Source organism: Fopius arisanus, unplaced genomic scaffold (assembly GCF_000806365.1).
Source record: "Fopius arisanus strain USDA-PBARC FA_bdor unplaced genomic scaffold, ASM80636v1 scaffold00058, whole genome shotgun sequence".
Taxonomy (NCBI): domain Eukaryota; kingdom Metazoa; phylum Arthropoda; class Insecta; order Hymenoptera; family Braconidae; genus Fopius; species Fopius arisanus.
Genome location: NW_011887797.1, coordinates 75,312 through 82,144, shown reverse-complemented (window position 1 = coordinate 82,144; position 6,833 = coordinate 75,312).

Genomic DNA, 6,833 nt, shown 5'->3' with positions numbered 1-6,833 from the left:
GAGACTGAAAAAGTGGTGTCTTAGGCAGGGCCAGGCAATGTTCAGGTGGCTGGTAGTTATTCTATTATTGGCGTCGGGAGAATCTCCAAAATCTAATATAATTAGCCAACCTTTTTTTGTGAATTTGAGCTAGTGGTGATGTTATTCTGGGCGTCACATCAGGTGAATTTTAAATACAAAATTGGAAATTGGAATTTTCAATGAAAAAAAATAGAGAATATATTTCGAAAATTGTTTGCGGCAATTATTATCTTCCTTTCAAATCGTTCAACTTCAAATGTGAAAAATAAAAAATGGCAATGGCCAACTTAGAATATATATATAGGATATTAGAATATTAGAATATATTCTTAAAAATTCCATTATCGATTTTCATATAAAAGTTTTAATGTCGCACATGAAATTTGAAAGCGAACAATTAATATTTGCAGTAAAAAAAATGGGCAAATGAATTTCCTTCATATTGCTCATGTAACTGTTACCTTCTAACCTGTAATTTTGGTGAGATTATGGAATCTGCGAATTGAAATTCGTCGACAAAAATTGGGAATTGAGGAAACGAAAAAATTAGGTGCTGTAAATAGTATAATAAAACCGCAGTAATAAATAGAACTACTCTATGATTTTTTTTTGGATAGTTTCCTAAGTAAAAATCGACAGCGAGAATAGGGTTCATCATGTTCTCAACGAGGGCATAGAAATGCTCACTCAGGAGTGAAGTTCAGCGTTATTAAGCCTTGAAATGACAACCTGGTGCCAGAGCTGGAGGTCTAGGGCCGAGCGAGTTCTTGTGAAAAAGCCTGATGTAGGCCTCAAATATTGAAAATTTTGGTTGGTTAATAGATGAATTCGTAATTTTATCTTAAAACTATTTTAGAACTATTACCAACAGTTATTTAAGTGCGATTGTTGAAAATATCGGGAAAGAAAACATTTGCTCCCGCCAAGATTCAATCCATGGCACTTATAATTTGTAGTCCTGTGCCTTACTGACCTGGCCGTCCGGGGAATTGGTTACCTTCGCCGGTTCCGTAGCATCCGCGAATGTACCGGGAGGGCGCCAGCTATTTTAAGTGGGTAAAATAGCAAACCAGAGAGCCGCCTAGTGGTTAAGGATACAATCAGGAAATACCATTCAAGCCGCCTAGTTGTTGAGGATACAATTAGGAAAGACCGAAGATGCCGGTGGAGGTGGGGGTTAGCACCTCCACAGAAATTGCCGATAATACATACGGACGAGAGCACAGAACGGTGGGTTTTGCCCGTTCTCGCGACAGGACAGACAATTAGTTTCAATAAGTTCCGCCTAGTTGTTAAGGACACAATTAGGAAAGACCGATAAGTTTCCGCCTAGTTAAGGACAAAATTAGGAAAAACCGATAAGTTAAAATTAGGTGCGTGACAAAAGATCGTCACTGTCCCTTTCCCAGGGCGCAGTGAGGACCTCTGGAAACTTCCCGCTAAATACCAAAGTGGCGAATGTAAAGTTAGAACTCGTGCTGGAGCACTGGACTCGGTCAATATGCTAGGTTATGGAGAGAGGGTCGGAGTTCTTTAGGAGGTTGGTAGGGCAGGGCGATCGATAGCAGATCAGGTCGATAGAGGTGAGAGCGATCGGTAATTAGATAGCGAGGGAAGGTCGATAGCTGTCCATAGGCGCTAGCAAGGCGGAAGCTCGAGGTATAAGTATTGGTATACCTCCTCTCATTTTCCGTTAGCTCAGCCTTATGGCTGTAAAAAAGATAGCGATAGGTACAGCGATAGGGCGGGCTATATAGCCACACTGGTCATCGGTAGCTACGGGCTGGCTAGCGCCCGGGGCCGACTGGCCCGTTAGAGCAGGCATGGGAAATCTCCAGGTAGCTTGGAGCAGAGCCATAAACTCGAATTAGAAATCGAATTACAATAAAAATCGGTTTACAACCATTTCAATAATAAGGGTTTACTACTACCATAGTGGGGGCAGTAGTGGGGGCTTCACAGGTACTAAGGTGGGGAGTGTCCCATGAAGCGCCTGGCAAAGCGGAAATTGGGAAAATGCCGGTCGCAGTTAATAAAAAATGAATGAAAAATCAAAAACTGAACAACAATTTTCTGAATAAGCTAATGTGAGAATTCCTTTTAATTCTGAATCATATTGCTTTAAAATCTGAGTTCAATTTGGAGAAATAAAATGAATAAATTTCCAACCGGTAAGAATTAATTCGATGTAGAAGAAAATATTTTTTCGCACCTATTCAATAGTCTCGTTTATCGAGAAAATTTCCGCCGAAAAATTTGACATTTTCGCAGAAAATACTTGAAAGGCTTTTCTATTAAATGGCGCAAGTAAAATTTCAATTAGTTGGCTAAGCTATTTGTTATGAATAAAATTTAAAAAAATAGGGGTCTCCCGGCCGTTGCGATAAATTGCGTTATAATTGCGTCTTCTGCCTCTTTATTGCACATATTGTATTAGAGAGAGAGGTAGATAGACTGATGACGTTTTACGGGTAGAATTTATCCTCCAGAAGGGTAAAACTTGTCGCGCATCTGATTATTTTTTAATGCACACAATGAAAAAAAAATTGAAATTTTACTCATCGACTTATTTCTCTGCTTTTCCTTTACTTGAGTCTCATTTCTCCTCTTTTCCTTTTCTTAAGCGTCACCCCCACTTCGGTTGATCTCAGCGGAGGAGAAGGGCCTTTACGACCTGGGTCATAAAGACCCATCACCCAATACAATGGGCTTTCGTCTACCCTTTGTTACGCACTAATAGAGGTCGGGAGCACGACTTGCTCTCAGAGCTGAGTTTGCCCAGTCCTGCGTTAGAGTGCCGAGACAACTCTGACGTGTGGAGTGGAGAGTGCTCGTAGAGGGTGTCCGTAGACCAACATGCACATCCACCAAAGTAAGTGAGATGAGTCAAAGAAGTTAAATTCATTATTGACCGCTCAGTTCGGATGCTAAGGATGTCAATTTAATTTAGAATAGACCTCAGAATAATAAAAATTATGGAACGGCATAAGTTGAAGATGAATTAGCTCTAATATACTTTTACCAATTAGTCAACGGAGGTTCATCTGGACTGAATTGCAAATGCAATATACGGATACACCACCTGATATACAGATACAGACCCCGTTCCAAGGAAATGTGTCAACACTGAATTAAATCTTTAAATGAGTCGACTCTGCAATTCTTGGCACTAAGCGACAATCATGCTAAGTCACTCAATAAATCAAATGATGGAGCTCCACAACTAATCACATCGTCACCTCCTTGACATGACAAATTGGGATCATTTATTGTCCAGTAGTCAAACCCCTCAATCGGTACCTTCTCAGGGTGTGAAGAGGCTTCGATTTTCCCGCCGAATCATCGACAACATTCAGAACACCTCCATTCACTGAGAACCGCTTCAATTCTTCGATCAACACCTGAGGACTCACCAGCAGCTAACTCGTCTGTTCTTGCAGAATACTTTTCATATTAACATCATAATGTCTGGTTATGTTGTTAACATGACAGTACCATTTACCCATAGGCACCACATTGTATGGTAGACATCTATGACATTGGTGCGTCAGCTCAGAACATAATCCATAATAGTTTTCCTACGAAGATCCGTTAAGTCCTAGAGTTTCACTACATTCGATTTTAGCTCGAGTTAAATGAAGAAAGGAAGAATGAATACTGTTGAATTTTGCAATAAAAATGTCGTAATATCTAAATCTAAAATCAAGTATTATTTATGACATTATAAATAGGATTTAACCTAAAAAAGTCACGAACATTGGAAAAAACGTGACAGTCTTGATTAAAAAAAATGAGGAAATATGGTGAATCAAATTCAACAGTTAACGATAAAAATCAAGGCAGGATGCCCGTGAACTTGGAAGAAAAAAGAATGAGTTGTAGAATTTTCTTCACTCAAATAATATAAAATATTGTCTATAAAATATTCTCCATATGGTGAAGTAAAAGAATAGTTTTTTTTCACGACGTTGAGTGCGTATTCCAGCGCCCTTTTTAATCAAAGCTAATGTGGTCACGGTCTTCTCATAAGACTGTGTGTTACAGATAGGTGTTTTCGCGATATATTATCTCTCTAAAATGGATGGATCGGGGGGTCGAAAATTGTGACTTGCGTATGGTTCATGTTCTCAACTATTATATAAAAAAATGTAGACCGTATTGAATGTTGTTGGTATCGGTTAAACATCCTTAATTAGAGACCAAATCGTTTCGGGACATAAAAAAATGTATAAAGATCTGCAGAACGAGTGAACTAGCAGAAGAACAATTAAAAACTCTACAAGAAGAGGTGGCAGAAATTCCACTGGAAGAAGTAAAACCATACAAAGGCAGAGAACGAGGCAGCGGATACTTCCAGTCCAGACCACGGCAGCAGAGCGCATCATCATCGAGACAAGTAGAGTACGGAGAAAGACAAGCATAGTATAAAGAGAGACAAGCAGTATATAAACAAAGACCACTTCAACGTCAGCAAGAGACATCTGGAGTGGGCGCCCGGAATAGAGAGTAAGGAGGACATCAAGGGCCGAAAAAGTAAGTAGTATGTAGTAATTGTGGGTAATCAGTACGTGTACGGGCGATGTCCAGCATTCGGTGTAGTATGTTATAATTGTCAGAGAACTACTAAAAGGTGATACACCAAAATTAAGTGGTCGAGAGTCAGATTTCGTCTAACTTCATGCGGAACACTTTTCACATGTAACCCTATTTCTCATTGGTCAATTGGCTATGTCATCATCAACGCTACGGATTCAAATGGCGTGTTCTTTCTCGTAAAGAAAATAAGAAAATGAAACATCGCACCCACATCTTCTGGGGTTGATTAACATAAATACAGTTGAGTCGAGTCGTTGGAACTAAAAAGTTGAATTGACACAATATGATACGGAAATGAATTTTGAATCGCATAGTGGTGCGGGTTGCAATGTTATGAGTAACAAAAATTCAGAGAAGCTTGGGATACGAGCTTCGGTTTAGCCAACAATACAACGATTGAGTCATTATAATTGAAGTTCTATTGATGTTATGGGCCAAATTAAATTGAAATGCATGCTCAGAAAAAAAGAGTACGGAGAACGTTTCTATGTGGTTAGAGGTGAATCAACAGCTGTAATTGCAAGTGTGAATGGTATAAAAACACTTGAGAGTATTTGAGAAAATTATATGTATGGATTTGAAGGTATCGGAGAAATACGTAATTTTGACTATGAATTAAAATTAACTCTAAATCCAAGGGGTAGGAATATTCCGTTCAAGCTGAAAGATGCTTAGGAGATTGAATTGAAAAAATGGAAACAATTGAGATAATACGGAAAATCACGGAGCCAACAGAGTTTGACGATGCGTTGGCTATAGTGAAAATATCTACGATGATGAGAATCTGCCTGGATCCTATTTGTTTAAATGAATGTTTGTTAAGAGAACATTGTAAACTACGGACGTTGGGAGAAATAGCATCCAGAGTCAAAGGGTCATAATTTTTTGTGTACCACACGCAAGTGCAGCATTCGATGAAATTAAGTTAGAGGTGAAAAGCTCAAAATTAACAACATTTCAGACGCCACTTGGACGTTAGTAGTACATATAGAGATCATTTGGCAAGAGTTCCAACTTTCAACTCCAGACGGCGCGAGGTTCGCGTCGTTTATTATGGCATATTACAATTAAAGTTACATTCATTTCCACATTAGAGTTGAACATCATGCGCGATTCCACGTAGATATTCCAAAATATCGGTATTGGGGTCAAAGGCTGTGACTGAAGCCTTGAGACGAGCATCATAATCATGATATTTTTTCATTTTTCTCGTTTCCACTGATCTTCCTGCCACTAGCTGCTCGTAATTAACCTCTGTTAATGCTTGCTCCGCTTGTAGAGCTTCGACAAATTTCGCAATTTGAATGTGAGAACGCTCCTCAACGTGAATTAAAGGCAAAGTGCCACCCTTCCACGGCATTGTTCGTTCTTGGGTCACCATTGAGTACCAAATCTTAACAATTCCAAAATGGAATTGGGAAGGTCCCTTGGGTGTCACCTTTGCCACGTTTGCGGCCAATCCAAGTGGGTTTATGTGGGAGTGGTGGGAGTAAGGAGTTCAATGTAGGCGTCATACGCATTCTCTAGTGGAACGAAAGCAAGGGCAATGAACATTTTCAGGTTTAAGGCAACTTCTGTATCATTGTTGTATCTGGTTTGGAGTGCAGAAAATTGAATGTGTCGGTAGATGGCTTGACCCAGTTGGAAGTGACATCTGTGTAACGTTGCTTGTGGGAACATTTTAGCTGTTATAAAATGCTGGTTCGTAATCTGTTATTAATATCTCTGGATTGTAAACAATTACTTCTCCCTGTGATAGTATTTGGAAGACTTCTTGATATATTGCTTTTGATTTATTGGGTGCAAAAACGTAAACAAATGGGAGGAGTTTCATCCTCTTTTCATTTGTGTGTGGGTCTTCTCGTTGCATGACACCGTGAATTGTATAAAGTGCCATCAGACATCCATCTTCGATACCGGAATAATCGACGTAAATTGTTCAATGTGGTGAAAATTAAGAATCGATTTTGATTTTTTCCAGCATCATAAAAAAGAAAATCTTCTCCTTTTTTGGTTTTCGTTAGATATTCAGGAATAATCAATTCCTCGCAAGTAGTTGGTGTCAACAACTGTGGATTGTGTTCCTTACCAGTACGTTGCGCAGTTTGCAATAGTAAGGAAGTACCTGGCAGTTCTGCAGCTGCTCCATCGGTGGCATTGGATACAGTGTCAGCCACTATTACTTGATTACTCTCTTTTGTTTTCGCTGACTTCTT